Source organism: Tursiops truncatus, chromosome 2, assembly GCF_011762595.2.
Source record: "Tursiops truncatus isolate mTurTru1 chromosome 2, mTurTru1.mat.Y, whole genome shotgun sequence".
NCBI classification, from domain to species: domain Eukaryota; kingdom Metazoa; phylum Chordata; class Mammalia; order Artiodactyla; family Delphinidae; genus Tursiops; species Tursiops truncatus.
Genome location: NC_047035.1, coordinates 104,632,090 through 104,650,034, shown reverse-complemented (window position 1 = coordinate 104,650,034; position 17,945 = coordinate 104,632,090). Strand labels below are relative to the sequence as shown.

Genomic DNA, 17,945 nt, shown 5'->3' with positions numbered 1-17,945 from the left:
TCCAAGACCATTTATCACCCAGCCTTTATATTTCACGCTGACTTGCAATTTTTCAAGTGGCAGTTCTCACAGCCTGCCTATGTGTTCCTGTTTCCAAATTCCATCTCCAAACCTGGATCCAGGGCCGTTGATCACAGCCCTCTCACTTGTCCTCCAGCTGAGCTGGAAGCCAAGCAACAGATGACACAACATGAGTCTTTACGGATCAATAGAGTTGTGATAACGAACTTTAGTGTAAAGAGTGCAGTGGATTCCTTTCTGACATTCATCATTTCAGGAGAGCCCAGCCATCACAGGCCCAGTGTTCCTGGCAATGAACCTAATGCCCAGAGCCTGGAGTGACTCGTCCAAGGTCAGGCACCAGTCGGTGACACAGGCTTGCCATCTTGGCTGACCCCTTACCCACTGCTTTTCCCATTATGTCACAAAGACAACCTTCCTCAGAAACTTCAAAGCCTAAAAACTCCATTTATGTCCCCTGAAGAGGAAGCCAGGAATCCTAGCATTTGTTTTTGGCAACTCCATGTTCTAAAAGCACTTAAGAAAAGCTGTCCATTTAGAAAATTCAAACTACAATGTCTTCCAGGAAAAACAGGGCTTGTTTTTAAAAGAAAATAAGGAAGTAAACAGCCTTGTCTGGGGGAGTAGACCCCTAATTCTGTAAAGCTTCATGCAGCTGAGGAAAGCTCTGATGATGCCTTCCAATCCATGCATTAGACCATCCCCTTCCATTTTTGTTTTTGTTTTTGTTTTGGCTGTGCTGCACGGTTTGTGGGATCTTAGCTCCCCAACCAGGGATTGAACCCAGGCCCTCGGCAGTGAGAGTGTGCAGTCCTAACACTGGACCACCAGGGAATTCCCTAGACGGTCCCATTCTTGAAGGCAGAGCCGCCTGTCACCGGGCCTCCCACTGGGCCCATGAGAGGCCTAGGATAAACAGAGCAAAACAGACCACAAAGCCTCACCGCATGCCATGCTGTCTGCATCCCACTGACCCTACTCTGTCCAAACTACGCTTCAGTGCTTTTCAGCTAGTGTCTTACTACTTGACCCTACACAGACATGATGCCCATTTATTAGTCATCGACCTTGGAAATCAACTTCTCCAAAACCAGTTATCAGATTCACGAGATTCTTCAAAATAGACCTTTAAAAACTATAACCGCAGAAAGATCAGTATGCCTTCATTAGGTACAGCATAAAATCATTTACCACTTTAAAATCCTGCTGGTATAACTACATGCAATTAAAGAAAAGACAACTACTTCCGGAGGTCCACTCGCACCAGTGTGGACGGATCCCCCTCGCTGTGTCTTTTCTCTCCCAAGGATGACTTGCAGTCAGTTCTGCCACTTAGATATCCTGAACTGCAGCAGATGACCTTACAATTCAGAGGGTGACCAAATCATGAAAAGCTCTAACCAGGAATTAAGGTTTTCCCAGGGCAATGCAAGTACAAGCTTCATTTTGGAAGGATCCAATCAAAAACGCAGGGTCGTATTCAAGCAACCTCATGGAAGGGTGGCCCCTTCTGTGCCAGCCTAGCAGGGACGGAACTGACAGAAGTTCTCAATGGCCAGTCATGGATGTCCACCCCGGCCTTCCCCGTGGCCTCAGCCAAAGGCTTGTTTGACAAACCCAGGCCAAGAGACACATGTGACTGGCTCAGGAGGAAGGGGAACAAAAGGGACTTTGTATAGCCCTGAGTATGCCAACAGATGGCCCAACCCACGTCCTTCGGCCAAATGGAAGCAAGGAGTAGAGACAAATCTCCTTTTCTTAAAAAAGGCATGGAGGGAGGCTTACCTACCCCAGTCTCTCTCTGCCTTTTAAAAAAGGTCACAGTCTGCTCACTGGGATGACCTCTAACATGCCCATGGCACATTGTACGTTTAATGAAGCAGAATGTATCTAAACTTCCAAACATACACAAAATGCCTTTTTCAGTGGCACTATTAATGAGCAACAGAAGTGCTTTGCCAAGACTGCAAGCCCCCTCAGGTTCCCAAATTCTGATGTTCAAAATCGTGTTGAAATATGGACCATGGTAGGGCCTGCAGGTTCAGAAAAGATGGCCAAGAATGGCCTGTGAGAACTGTCTTGAAACAATGCTATCTTTCTTCTGCATCTTTAACTGCTCAAGAAGACTATGCATGTTAAATAGCCGGGCAACGTTACTCAACGGAGGCAAAAATTCCTTTCCCAACAGTACTCCCTCAAGAAGGAATGTCACATTGTGCCCAACTCCAAGTGAGAACTTTGGATAGCCCCAGCAGAAATTCCAGGTCTTTCTCAGCCATTTCTAAGCATGTTTTGTGTAACATAATCTTTCTCCCTTTGCCTCGTTTTAGGTTTGCCTACTGTGAGCCTGGCTGTGTTTCAGCACCATGAGTCCAAAGGCAAGTCAGACTGCCCTTGCCCAACTGGATCCCTGTGTAAATCCACAGCAAAGGTGTCCTCTTGTCTCATGGTATGGAGGCCAAGCACGATGCACCTCCCTGTTTTTTGAGCACATGAGAGACAATGAATATTTGGTTCCCCGGTGTGGTCTGTGGAGCCATTGTAGCCAGGAAAGTCCTGCTGCACTCACTTTAGACATGAAGAAACCACCAATGGCTACCATCCATTTGGACATTCATTCCTCTTACTCTCACCTGAACTGCAATTTTGAAAGAATTTGAGGAAAGAATGTTAAAGGAATGGCAAATTTTAGCAAACTACACTTAATGACTTGCACTTTTGGATCACCTTTTTTTTTTTTTTCTCAATTTCAAAATATGTTTGCTAAATGGAAGCCTGGCTTCAAGTCATATCCAGGCCATTTCTCTATTCAATTTTTTGTAATAAGTAAAAATAATGTCTCTGGGAGCAGAAAAAGATCAGACTGCAAATATAAATGTAGGCCCAGGAAAAAATATGGTCATCAAGTTATTCCTAGTATCTTCCATAAAGTCGGCATGGCATGTCTGTAATTCTGTCTTAACAGGTACTAGCAGCAAAGATCCCATCTTTTCTGTCTTTCACTGGTCATTTAATCATCAATGACTTAAGAGTCCACTATATTCCATCAACAGATCTCTACTCTGTTTAACAGTAACCTTTACACAGCTCTTTCCAGAGTCTATTAATTCCTTGAATGGTTTTGCCAAATTTCTTTTAACAATCTTTCATGCCCTCCACATACTCCCCCTACTCTTCCTGAAATCTAATGGATCAGTAACGAATATTTATCCATAAAAAACCCTCAACTTTAGGGGGAAAAATAAATTCTCTTAGAAAGTAAGTTCTGCAGAAAACATCTCACCAGGTGTTGGGGATCATTTGACATCAGGACCTATCTTGGATTCCTGTGACATATATTCAGACACAGGTCAGAGTTGTGGCCATCCCAGCTCTCCAGTATAGAGCCAGCAACCCAGAAGCACATCAAAAAAATTTCTTCAGGCAGATTAAGACATTATCCAATAACTCAACACACTTTCTAATGAAAGCAAGTCCCTCTTACCTGAACTCAAAAATTTTGACCATTGCATATGCTTAATTCCAAAAAAACTTGCCAAGTGGCCCTTCTGCCAGGTAGTAAGTAGCCACTAAGAAGGCAAGAAAGGACAGGCATGGTGACAGTGAGAGAGGTGAGCGCTAGCCACAAGGGAGCTTAAAAGACTCAAAGATTCAGCACTAAAACTGCACAAGAGGTTTGGGGACCTGCTTTGCAGGATTCAACAGTTCTACTCAAATCACTTACTGGTGTACCACAGTAGTTATAAAATGACGATGATTCTGAATTATCAGGAAAAATGTTGTTCTAGCACACTCTTTGAAACAAAGAAATACAAGAAATATTTAGATAGATTTCCAGAGTGTTTTAAATGAATTAAGTTCAAGAGCTTTCAATTGTAAGAAACTGTTCTCTGAAAAGTTTACACAATGTGAAATACCTCATTCCACAATGAAGCTGGATAAAAGGGGGATGCTTGTTTGAGACGGCTTGCTGGTTTCATGTTCAATAGTTAGCCCTTCACAGTAGTTTTACCCAGTATCACTGCTTCTCATTATCCCAGCTCCTTGGAAAGCCAAAGACGCCTTTCATTCACCTCAACCACGCAGGGTTTGTGCATGAGCTTGTAAGAAATTTCAAATAGTTACTGAGGGTATAAAAAATAAATAGCCTGTTTTAATGACCTCAAAGACATAGTCTTCTTAACGTAAATCTCACAGGTCAGTGGGTGGTGCTAGGGGCTGCTCCACTGTGCTGAAAAAATGCAAACAAAATCATAAATGTACACGAGAGACATTAAGAAAAGCAAATTCAGGCTAGATAGAAGAACCAGAGCATTTACTTTAAAAACAAAAATCTAATTCTTACTTACATTTACAACAGGTATAAAATTCTACACTTTTAATTTCTCAATTAAGACACAAAGCTTAGGACGTCCAAGTTTCAAATAGCAAGCCATCAGTTCTTGGGCATCAGCAGAGAGGGGCCAGGTGCTGTGGAATACAGAGAAGAACCCACAAGCCATCACCAAAAGAAGAACTTATATGCACACCAGGATACCAAGATGCATTCCTTTTCTTACAATTTTCAACAATAAATGTATCTTCTCAATTGAGTAGCTTAAGGTTATATTAAGCTGACTGTAGGGTCTCTTGGCATAAAACCATCCTCAGGAGAAAAAAAATCATACTGTAATGAGGCTCTTGCTATCCTGAAGTGACCCAAGGCTAGTTGAGTTCTGGGTGGCTGCAACTTAAGGACAGAACTCCGTGGAACCATTTACAAAGGTCATCAACCCAAAGATACAGCTGGACCTAGAAACAGATTTCTTCCCATCTAAGGAAGGAGGAACCATCAATTCATAGCACGGCACTTCCAGAAGGAACTGAGAAAAACACCAATAGGCATACAAGTCACCCAGAGATGTTCTAAACGGCCATCCTAACAACCTAATTAAAGATTCACCCATGGAGCCTAATTTTCACCTCCATAGGTTTAATCTTCTTGAATCAAGTACTACGATCTCCAATAGAAAACAAAGTAACCCTCACTGTCGATGCCCAGATATTTTGGGAAGGGAGCAGCAGAGGAAACACAAGGGCACTAATACCATCCACACTCACAAATACACCAGAAGCCCTCCATCCTCGTTGGCACTCATTCACTCACCCACCACACCGCCAATGAACTTTTACTGAATCCCTAGTATGCATCAGGTATGCCCTAGACACAGGGGATGCAGGCATAAGTAAAAGTAGGGTCTCATTTTTGTAAACAAAAATTCCAGCACACTGAGGCAAGTGCAATAATAGTCAGACACTAGGGGAAAATCATAGCCCAAAGGAGGAGCAAATCACCTCCATGTGAACAGCCAGAGGCTGCTTCACATCACAGGGAAGAGAGGCAGGAATAATGAAAGTAGAGCACAAAGAATCTTTCTTCTTTGGCTACAGAACATAGTTCATTTTACAGGTTAAGTATATTTAAATGAAACATTAGTGTGTGTGTATGTGTACTCGACAATAAAAGGCAAAACAACTAAAACTTAGTCATAATGCATAGAGGTGATTCACATAATTTTTAAAAATTAGATTATGCAAATCATAGCCCAATCCTCAAGAGGGAAGGCATTGGTAAACTAAAGACATAAATGTATAGAATCAATATTCCATCACCAGGAACAATCAAGCAGTGATCATGTCACATGACCATATGGGGGCGGAGCTTCTGAAACCTTCATATGCACACGCATCACCTGGGGACCTCATTAAACAGTAGGTTCTGATGCTGGAAGGTGGGGTGGAGCCTGAGAGGAGGCATTTCTAATAAGCTCCCAGGTGATGCAGATGCAGCTGGACCCATGGCCCACTCCGAGCAGAGGGTGAGGAGGGTCAGTGATGCTCAGTCCTTACTGAGCATCCTAGACTCACAGGGGACTCTTTAACAAGGCAAACTCCTATCCTCATCTGAAACCTAGTGAGCCAGAATCTTAGAAGATGGGGTTCCCTGTAATTTCTCTCTAAGCTGTACATGTGGTTCTCAGGTACCACCAGACTTGTGAACCCCAGTCATGTAGACCTGAGAAGTAAGCCTCCCATATACCTCACCCCAGGAAACGGGGCAGTTCTCTCTGTACATAGATAACACCAGCAACTGTGGAAGACATCCATAGGGATAGTCAGTCAGGAAGAGGAGGCCCAGCTAAGCTGGCCAGGCTGGTCAACTTGACCACGGTGATGCCTGGAATCACAGCCTCCATGGGCCTGACATCTGTGGTAGGATCTATCTTGACCCTTTTCATCCACTGTAATTGCTTTCCAAAGCTAGTGCTTAGATCATTATCATCGTCTGTTTAGCTTCATAAAACACACAAAAGAGGAAAAGGACTTATTTTTTTAAACCTAAAAATTATAGATAAGGGGTCATCCATGATGAAAGAATGGAAAGAAGCCAAAAGACAAACATGCAATTAACCAGCCCGATGCCTCCAGGCTCCAATCTTGAAAGGGCTCCCCAGCCACACACACCCCCCCACTGCAAAGTACAATTTTGGTAATAAAAGGGATTAAGTGGAATGTGGTCCTTCAGGGCTTTCACACACAAAATGGCTTCTGGAAAAAGGAAAAGTAATAATAGTTTACCCTCTGCAGTGGAACAGGTGATAGAGCTGTGTCCGTCTGAAATCCCAGCATTTCATATTTCTCTACGTCCACTTTCTATTTAAGGAGGCACTTCAAGTTCTGTTCCATGCATTCAGCCTCTTGCTCCCGATTTGTACTCATCTCATTAAAAGTTGTAAGCCCTGATCCCCTTCTCACCCTTGCTTACCCTGGCAGAGGGCAGGAAAATTTTCAACTGGGAAGTCTCACTTTACCACTAAATTTAGGAAAGCCTCCTATGGGAATGGCATTTCCAAGACTGCTTCCATACCTTGACAATTGTAAGTTGAAAACAACCGAAATGTCCATCAACAGATGAATGAATAAAGAAGATGTGGTATATACCTCACACCAGTCAGAATGGCCATCATTAAATAGTCTAAAAATAACAAATGCTAGAGAGCATGTGGAGAAAAGGGAACCGTCCTACACTGTTGCTGAGAATGTAAACTGGTGCAGCCACTATGGAAAACAGTATGGAGGTTCCTCAAAAAACTAAAAATAGAGTTGCCCTATGATCCAGCAATCCCACTCCTGGGCATATATCCAGACAAAACGATAATCCAAAAAGATACATGCACCCCTATGGCAGCACTGTTCACAATAGCCAAGATGTGGAAACAACCTAAATGTCCATCGACAGATGAATGGATAAGAAAGGTGTGGTACATATACACAGTGGAATACTACCCAGCCATAAAAAGGAACAAAATAATGCCATTTGCAGCAACATGGATGCAACTAGAGACTATCATATTAAATGAAGTAAGTCAGAAAGAGAATGACAAATACCATATGGTATCACTGCTATGTGGAATCTAGAATATGGCACAAATGAACTTATCTACAAAACAGAAACAGACTCACGGACACAAAGAACAGACTTCTGGTTGCCGGGGTTGGGAGGAGAGGTGGATTGGGAGTTTGGGGTTAGCAGATGCAAACTATTATATACAGAATGGATAAACAACAAGGTCGTACTGTATAGCACAGGGAACTATATTCAATATCCCATGATAAGCCATAAAGGAAAAGAACATGAAAAATAATGTGTGTATATATATTTTTTTAAGACATGGTATATATATATACAATGGAATACTACTCAGCCATAAAAAGGAAAGAAATTTTGCCATTTGCGGCAACATAGAGAGACTTGGAGGGCGTTACGCTAATGAAGTAAGTTAGACAGAAAAAGACAAATGCTGTATGATATCACTTATATGTAGAATCTAAAAAATATAACAAACTAGTGAATAAAACAAAAAAGTAGACTCACGGACACAGAGAACAAACTAGTGGTTACCAGTGGTGGTGGGGGCAAGGTGCACTGCAGAGGTTGGGGGGAGGGTCATTATGGGATTATATGGAATCGTGTGCGTGAAACTTCGGAAAACTGTAAAGCCCTACAGAATTTAAAGAATCTCTCATGCAATTAAAAAAAAAGGAAGTGGTGTTGTCAGGGTCAACAAGCAGGCCACGTTCTGCTCCTCTCTACTTAATGCTCTGGGAAGAAATATCCAAAGCTCCCTCAACTATATGTTGATTACGTCACTCAAGGAAAAAGAAGGGGCGGGGGAAGGAGCAGTTTGTAGTTCCTACCATGTGCCACATGCACCAAGTTCATCTCTCTATTCTTGGGTCCTAAGAGGGTAACTGTATAAAGAAATGGATGACTAAATAAATGACTGGAAATAACAGGATGAACAACATCCTGTCCTCCAGGACTTCCGTTTTCTAGCTGGGAGACGAGCCGGCACAGTGTAACTCAAGTGCAGTGAAGGAAGTTCAGGCTCAGAAGGTCAGAGTCGCGGCTGGGAGGTGATGAAGCCCGCGTCTGGACTCAGGTCTTCCAATTCCATGTGGCTGTGCCCTCCTTTACCCCATATTGCCTTCTTGGAAATAGATGTCAACAGCCTTACAGGAACAGAGAGGGAGGAGGGCTCAGCTGGGGGTGGGGTGACTGGGGAAGGCGTCAGGAGGGAGCGGCATCTGAGGCAGGCTCAGAGGAGGAGCTGAGCTGCCTGAATGTCAGGGGCCCACATCACTTGTGCACCTGCCTTTCTGCGAATCTGCTCAGAATCTACTCACCACGTACCTGTATTGAATAAGCATGGGGGTGGGGGGATGGGGAGCAGTGGGACACAGGGCAATGTCTTTTCCAATGTTTGTCTTTTTTCCTCTTCCTTTAAAAAAGTTGTTTAATTCTTATCTGCTAGGACTGGGAAGGAAGGGACAAAAGCCTAGGATAGGAAAGAAATATGGATTTTTTCCCCCCAACAAAAAGAATATGCAGTGGGGACAGTCAGAAGTTCCTGAGAATTTTATCCTATCTGTGGAAGCATGACTCTTAAAATGGAGAATCATCCAGAAAATCTCCTATGGAGCCTGAACCTCTGCCATGTAATGATTTTTCCTTCTTACGCGAATAAAGGTTAACAAAGTGCAGCCTTTTTTCTAAATCAGGTCACAAGGTCCTTTTCACAGTCAGATATCTGCTCTGAGAATTAACATGTACAAATCCCCTGCTTGAATGGACATCTCCCTAATCCACTTCTGGAGAGGCTCATGCTTTTGTTTAAAACCCCCAAGACCCTGCCAGCTGAGGTCCAGCCATAAGCAGAGGCTGTAATTCAATTTTGCCAAGAGCCTGGGACCTGAGCCCTAGGGAGGGTCAGCCCCGAATGAAGGCTCCAGGGCCGCGCAACCCCCCCCCGGCCACGCCCACCCCAACTCTGAGGGAACACACCAGCTCAGGGGTCTCAGGACCCCTGGGATAACTGAAGATGCTAAAAGCACTGAGGATAAAAGTGCACGTGACACCTACTGGCTGGTCTGCTTTCCTCTGGCCTCCCACCATTTGTCTTCCTGGCAATAAAGGAATGGCAGCATCACCCTGACGGGGGTGGGGAGGGCTAATTTAGACAGATCTAAAAACAGCCTTCCTCACCAGCATGCTCTCTTCTTGTAGACAAGGAGGTTCAGTGCTGTTTCCTTGCATTAAACTTGGCCCACCTTGTGATGGACCAGCTTATTACCTGGGAGAGTAAGAGGGGCGACGCTGTGTAGATTTGGGAGAAATTTTTGTAAGGTAAGCTTAGAACTGATTCACTCCTGACAATAACATGCTCAAATTCATCCTATACTTGTTTTTAAAAAAAAAATACCAAGGGAGGATGGGAAGACAGTAACTTATTGCACGATTATTATGAGCCAGGCGTGGGGACAGATGCTTCACCTGCATTACCTTGTTTAGTGCCCTTCTCACAGCAACCCTACCAGGTGGGTGGGTTACCAGCATTTTACAGATGAGGAAAATGAAACTCAGGAGCTTTCTAACTGGCCTGCACTCACACAGCCATTAGATGGTGATGCAACATTTGAACCCAGATCTGGGTGACGAGTGTCGGGCAGCGTGGCTCTGCCGTTTCTGTCACAGTTGAAGATTCTCAGATGAGAGTTTACCGTCTGCTGAGCTACCAGTGCTGCAGCTGGCCAACAGCTGCTCAGGAACCAGACTTCCCAGATCGTGAGTTATACCCATTAACTGGCTCTCCAGCTACAAACATCCTAACCCAGTGTTCCAAAGAAGGCAGAAGGGAACACACAGGCAAATGCAAGGAGTTATTTCCAGATTTCCAATCCTTCTTCCAGACCAACAGGAAGGCTGCACCAGCACTCTGAGTGCTCCAATGTAACACAGTTAGAAGGTGGCCAGAATATCATGCTGGGCTATTGCACTTTCCAAAGCACCACCTCAGATCACCTGCCAAGGGTCATCACAGACTGCAGAACTGACAAAGTTCTCTGTGATTACAACAATTCCACCATAACAGAAGGCAATTATTTGGGATAGATCAATGCAAAATAAAACCTGGGCTTCCCTGGTGGCGCAGTGGTTGAGAGTCCGCCTGCCGATGCAGGGGACACGGGTTCGTGCCCCGGTCCGGGAAGATCCCACATGCCGCGGAGCGGCTGGGCCCGTGAGCCATGGCCGCTGAGCCTGCGCGTCCGGAGCCTGTGCTCCGCAACGGGAGAGGCCGCAACACTGAGAGGCCCGCGTACCGCAAAAAAAATAAATAAATAAATAAAACCTTATTTGCACATTTTCATTTATGAATTTCACAATTTTTGGAAATTTCACAATTTAGAATATCTGGAAGCAATGGAGGAAAATGTTTGGAAAAAATTACAAAAGGAGAGTTATATACTGAAGAATTAATTACTTTTAAAACAGAGATGGGACTTCCCTGGTGGTGCAGTGGTTAAGAATATGCCTGCCAGTGCAGGGGACAGGGGTTCGAGCCCTGGTCCGGGAAAATCCCACATGCGGTAGAGCAACTGAGCCCGTGGGCCACAACTACCGAGCCTGCGCTCTAGAGCCCGCGAGCCACAACTACTGAGCGCGCAAGCCACAACTACTGAAGCCCACATGCCTAGAGCCTGTGCTCTGAAACAAAAAGAAGCCACGACAATGAGAAGCCTGTGCACCGCAACGAAGAGTAACCCCCGCTCGCCGCAACTAGAGAAAGCCTATGCGCTTTGATCCAACGTGGCCAAAAATAAATAAATAAATTTATTTTTAAAATGAAGTACGATAAAAAAATAAAACAGAGGATATCTCCAGATAGCAGGATTATGAGGGCAATTGTATTTTCTTTTACTGATCTGAATTTTCTAATGTATCTGTAATAGGACAAATTACCTACATAGTAAATAAAAGTTGAAAGATGCATTTGGATAACTTAGCTTGCTCATAAAATGACAATGTGTTAGACATATAGCCATTTATTGAAATATATACATATATACCAGAAATTAAGGGGAAAACAAATTCCCCACCAACACAGCTTTCCCGTACCCCAGTTCTCGGAGTCTGGTTATTTATTTCCCCCTCATGAAATGAGGCTTCATCGGCCTTGAAGTACATTCCTGAACAAGAACACAGGATACACTCTCAACTGATGATGAAGACCCCACTTTCTAGCAGAAAGGAGAAGTGAGGCTCCCAGTGTCATAAAGCTCCAAGCACTACAGGGTTAAAGCCAAGGGTGGTAATCACCCCAAAGTAACCTGACATCCATCTAGAAGTCGGGCAGTTGGCAGCCGCGACCCATCTATTACAAGGCCACTGTTATCACTGTGTTGTCTTAGATTCTGGACTTGTCTACGTGGCATCCGTCATCACAGGGTCAACTCCATTAACTATTTTCCTCTTTTCCATATTCTTGATGCTTTGGCCTTTGGGGCTTTACAACCCTCGGGGGAGACCACCCCTCCCAGGGCCAGCCACTTCTTAGAAGACAGCGAAGTCTCAGCCAGGAGCATGGCTCATATACAAGCCAACCAATCCACAGTCTATATCCGCCCCCGTCACTTCCTTTATCCAACTCTCACACACCAAGGGAGCCAGATACCAGGAACCTAGAGACCACCCCTATTGCCCAAAGCCCACCAGGATTATTCCAACTAGCCAGTTTGAAACTGTTCACTCTGCCCTGCCTTGCTTTTCCCGTGGAAACCCCGATAAAGGCTCTGGCCAAGGCTTTCTCCTCCCTCCTGTCTTCTGCCTCCTGACCACCCTGACGCCTCCTAGGTGGCGTGGTCCCTCTTAGGAAATTCTCGTAACAAAAATCATCTTTCAATGGCCTTGGCCTCTCCATGTCATCATGCCTCTGTAAGTTAGGACCCAGGAACAGAACAGCCATCCATCAACCCTGGGCAATGAGAAAAAGCCTCCAAGCAGAAACTCAGCAACCATCGCTAAGCCCATGTGCTTGAGGTCACGGAAGAGAGCAGTTCCTAGGAGCCAGAATCTACTGATACAACCTTGGTTACTGGGTACATCCTGGGTCCTTTCAGTCCCGCCTGAAGCCATGTTACTATCAGAACAGCGCAGAGACAGGGGTTCCTGAGGCAGGTGGTCAAATGAGAGACGACGTATCAGAGAGAGGGGAACAACCCACGTACGTACCCTAACAGGCCGTAGAGTAGCTAGTATTTCAAGTCAGCACAGAATTCCGAGTCACAAGGGGAAAAAGATAAAATTATGATACTTATCTACTACTTCTTAAGAGGGAAAGTTTATAATGTACTTCAGACATTTGCAAGAAAAGCAGAATCGTTTCGCCGGTAACTGGGGAAACGTCAATTATTTAGCTAACCTGCTCATACTGAATTCCTCCTTCCTGGAAGACACCAAAGTAAATGAGGCACCACTGCTTTTCCAGCATCTTAGTTTTCATTCGTTCTAGCTCTTCTCAAAACCTTATTCTTCACATTTCCTGGACATCTTAGCCCTCGTCCATCAACCTCAGCTTCCCTTCCCATACTCTCCCCAACACCTATTCCCCAACACGACCACCACCAGACCCCATTTATCTAGCATTTCAGTATTAGCCGCAGAGGACTCAGTGTGAAAAAGGTGACGCGTACCTGGCCAAAGCCCCTTCCTCAAGCAAAAATTCCATAGGTAGAAAAGCAAATGACATCCATCAGTGTCTTTAAAACTTAAGAACATACACAACTCTAAGAAGTTTTCGCTGATACCAAGGCACAGGACAAGGAATTACATTATTAACATTCTTTGGGGGAAGATGGAATGTCTCCAAATCTAGCTGTCCTAAGGCTGCCTATCATTTTTACTTAAATTCAGGCATAAGCACAACCTCTGGGAATATATGGCCAGACATATTTATTTTTCCAGCCAGCTGTCTCTGGGACGTGGTGAAGGCCTGCCGTCACAATACCTCTGATGACATGGACAAATGTGTCCCAAGTCATGCAGAGATAACCCCACAAATAAGTTCAGGCATTACAACTACCCAGAACAAATCAAAACACTATTTGAGAAAAAAATGAATCCACAAATCAGTTTAATCTTTATAACACTCCCTTTAAAAGAAAGGCCACATCCTTGAGGTCAGGGGCTGTGTCGTACCCCTGTATATGTTCCCCCCAAATTTTAGCAGCATACTAGGTAGGAGAGTCAAGATGTACTGTTACTCATGAGTATTTGTGATCATGTATTATATTTCATTTTTAAAAGTACCTTTCCCCTATTTTTTATTTCATTTTCCTGTCCCTAAAATAGATTGCATGTGGTCATGTTGTTTGCTTCCTAATAAGAAGTGGGAACAACAGCTCTAGGGGTCAGCAAGGTCAAATGTCCAATATGAAACAGTTAATAAAGTAGAAGTTTGAGAAGCTTAAATCAAGGTAATACTGGCCACAATCAAACTGAAAATGTCCAGAGCTCTAAACAGCACATCTTTCCCATATGGTAACCTCCTGAGTCTTGAGCATCACATCTACAAGGAATCCCATCATCCCATAATGGTCCAGGAGCAACCACCTAGGCCTTAGGAATCCCATCATCAGTCCGGGAGCTTTCAGGCCCGATATGCAAACATCATGCAAGCCGACCAAACCCAGGCAGCCCAATGTCAGAAGAGAAGAGATTGTCAGAAGAAAAATGCAGTGACAGCAGCCTGGACAATCATCTTTTGCATTTAGAGAACTGTCAAGCACATGCAGAGAAGAGATTTCTCCACATCTTCATCCATCTTTTCTGCTCCTAGATAACTAGGAGGCAGCCAGGACAGCCAGATGTAGTCAAAGGGACCTCAGTGTTCACAGGCTCTTGTACTTCTGTCTCCAGGGTAGACCTTACTCTTGCCGCAAGGGCAGAGATGATGCTCTGTTCCTACCTCAGGCAAGTTGTTCCTCTCTGTGGGCTCTGAGGACATCAGCCCTCCCACCTACATTCAGGAGCACACCCTGAAGAGAACAAGGGTGCCCGCTTCAGGAAAGTCCCATGTACAAAAAGCACTTGCAAACCAGACGTAACTTTAAAGGAGGAGGCGGTCCTCTCTAAATGCTCACCTCCTCTGCGACACGTAGATTAAGTTATACAAGCTCAACGCCACATTAACCAAAGGGTCAAAGCTAAGGTCACCAGTGTGGGGACAAAATGACATCATGCACTTCCTGATGTGATACACCCAGAAAGATGCAAAACATCATTTTTAAGCATTCTGACAGAAACTCATCCAATCATGAGGAATCTCCTAGTAAGGAATTATCGTACAAATCCAAATTGCTAGGATGTAACGGACATATTTTAAGAGTATAAGGCAATGTCATCAGAGACAAAGAAAAAAGGCAGAGGGGCCATTCCCAGTTAAAGGGGATGACAGAGACGTGACAACTGAATAAAATGTGCGTGATTCTGGATGGAATCCTAGGTCAGGGGAAGAATGGCTATACAGGACGTTATTGTCATAAGTGGCAAAATTTGGGTATGAATTGTATATTCAATAATAGTAAGTCAATGACGTTTGTCCTGTTTTTACTAATTGAACTGTAATTACAAAGAGGAATGTCCTTGTTCTTAGGAAAGACATGCTGAAGCTATTTAGGGGTCAAGTGGCATGATGTGTGTAACTTCCAAACGGTTCGAAAAAGATAATACGCAATGGAGAACGATAAAGCAAACGTGGCAAAATATTCATAATTGATGAATTAAGCTTAGGCTATATAGGAGTTCTTTGTATTCTGGCAACTTTTCTCTATGTCTGAGATTACTTTAAAATAAAGTCTTTTAAAATGAATTCAAATTCAACTTGCAAAGCATTTCCACAGAAACATCGGCTGAATAAGGCAAGGCCCCCACTGCATAGTAAACTCACCTGTCACCATCTGCTCACCCACAGACCCAGATGACCGTGCCCCCTCTTCCACCTCCAAGTCAACACCTGGCCGAGCTCAGCCATTCAGATTCATCCCCCAGGAATCAGAAATTGAGACACACAGACTGAGCCAGGAAGCTGTGAGGCGCTGAGCAGAACAGAGGGAAGCTTCAGGTATGAGGTCTCCATAGGAAGTGTGGACAGAAGAGCAGATCCAGTCTATGATAAGGAGGAATGTGGTGGCACTGGACAGAAACATCCCAGAGCTGCTTCTCAGAGCATGGACGAGTGCATTGGTGGGTACCTCTCAGGTACACACCAAGTCCTCAAGAAAGGTTGGCGGAGCTGTATTGAACAGCTCCACAGACCGCACCTGCTTCATTTCAGCCACCTCACCTGTGTCTCTGTTCCTTGGCACAGAAGCCTTGACAAGAACAGACTACCAATACAACGGGATTAAGAGTCACCACGAACTCCTACCCACAAAGGTAACATGGAGAGCGCAGCCACCCACCCCTTGCTCCCATGCTGCTGCCCTGTTTCCCCATAGGAAAGGGTGGCTCCTCTGTGCTCCTCATGTCCACCGCCTCTTATCCAGGGACAGACTGCCTGCAGTGAAGAGTACAGCCTGTGACAGAGACCACTCAACCTCTGTCAGGCATAATGCAATGTGGCCAACAGCGGGACGGAAAAGACTTGGGCCCTGACCAGTCGGGAAACGTGGATCCTTGGGCTGACTTGTGCCACTAACCTCCATGCAATCCTGATAAATTACCACACTCGTCTGACCTGTGTGTAGATAGAATAATGGTACCCAACGTTGTCTATGTCCTCATCTCCAGAACCTATGCATATGCTACATTACATGGCAAAATGGACTTTGCATATGGGATTAATTTCAGAAACCTGAGATAGAGAGTTTGCCTAGATTATCCAGGTGGGTCCTTAAAAGCAGAGAACCTTTCCCAGCTGTGGACAGAGGGAGATTACAATGTAGCTGGATTTGAAGATGGAGGAAACCAGCCAAGGAAAGCGGGTGGCCTCTAGAACCTGGAAAAGGCAAAGAGATGGATTCTCCTCTAGAGCCCCCAGAAGGAACAGAGCCCTTGATGCTAGCTCCTTGAGACTCATATCAGGCTTCTCATCTACAGAATCATAAGATAAAACAGATTTATGGTATTTTAAGTCACTGTGTTTGCAGTCATCTGTGTCAGCGGCAATATAAAACTAATTCAGACCTTATTTCCCTCATCTGGAAATGAGTGGGTTTTCATCCTTTCTGAGAAGTGGGATTAGTGGAGCCTACAGTCCACCTCTTAAACTCCTAGAAGCCCCTGGGGCACCCCTGGAAAAAGCTTGGCCCTGGACCATGAGATCTCTAAAGGTAAGTAATTCACAAAACCAACGACCTCCATGTCAGACTGAACTCATTTAGTGTCATCTGCCCTTGTTTGGGACAGTACTTTGCCACCACAGCTCTTTCTTTTTTTAGTAATAAAAATGTCTCCCAGGGCTTCCCTGGTGGCGCAGTGGTTGAGAGTCCGCCTGCCGATGCAGGGGACATGGGTTCGTGCCCCGGTCCGGGAAGATCCCACATGCCGCGGAGCGGCTGAGCCTGCGTGTCCGGAGCCTGTGCTCCGCAGCGGGAGAGACCACAACAGTGAGAGGCCCGCGTACCGAAAAAAAAAAAAAAAAAAAAATGTCTCCCAAGTTACTAAGTAACTGGCAAACCCCAGGGACCCAGAACACCAGCATCCACACCGCATCACTTCATCCGTGGACACTCCTCCAGCAGCCATGCCCACCCCAGAGGGCTTTCGCACTGCCTCTGATCCAGGAGTGAAGTCACGGACCCCTTCCAGATTTCTGAGTCATGCTCACCACTGCAAGTCCAAGCAGCAGCAGGTGGATTGGGACCTCAAGGCAGCAAAGCCCAAACCCAGCCCTGGAAATTCAGCTGCTGCACAAGGATCACCCCCTGCCCTCCTCCCTAACATCTTCCCCATGCAACTGCCCTTCCATCTCCTGGGAGCCATGCAGCTGGCCAAAGGACACACTGCCAAGTAGGTTCAGTGATGTGCTCCAGCTACATCATGGGAGCTACTTAACTGACTGCCTCTGCTCTCAGGAGGACGTCTGAGGGTATTTTGTTTACCACTGAAATATTTCCATTGAAAAAAACATCTGGGGAAAACAGTTACTGTCCTAACTATGATTCAGTCTCGCTCGTAAGGCCCATGCCGAACCTCATGGCTGTTAAGATGGTAGGTTTGGGGGCAGAGACTATTTGGAGCTTCCACTTCTTCCTTCTATCAACAGCTGGAGAGTGTGTGTGCCCCGTGCAAGTGCAGTTCCAGGGGCAAGAAGTCAAAGCCAACCAAGACAGACCCAGGAGAAAAGAGCTGTCATTCCTTTTGACGATCTTCATCGCATCTACTCAAAACTGAAGCCCACCAGGTGGGCTGCCCAGGAGAGCTATCCAGAGATAGAGAGCATCACCTCTAAAGCAAAGAGTATTTAGGTACCAGGGACTTGTACTGGAAATGGCTCTGGCCCAAAAGGGAGCCTGTCCTAAGCACCAGGGTGCAGGAATCAGCC

The 17,945-nt window shown here is 45.1% G+C and overlaps 1 protein-coding gene across 4 annotated transcripts in view; it reads right to left on the bottom strand.

Annotated features, from left to right (window-relative positions):
- Positions 1–17,945, bottom strand: part of TLN2 (talin 2) — a 446,949-nt gene that overhangs the window by 339,823 nt on the left and 89,181 nt on the right. The window lies entirely within an intron of this gene.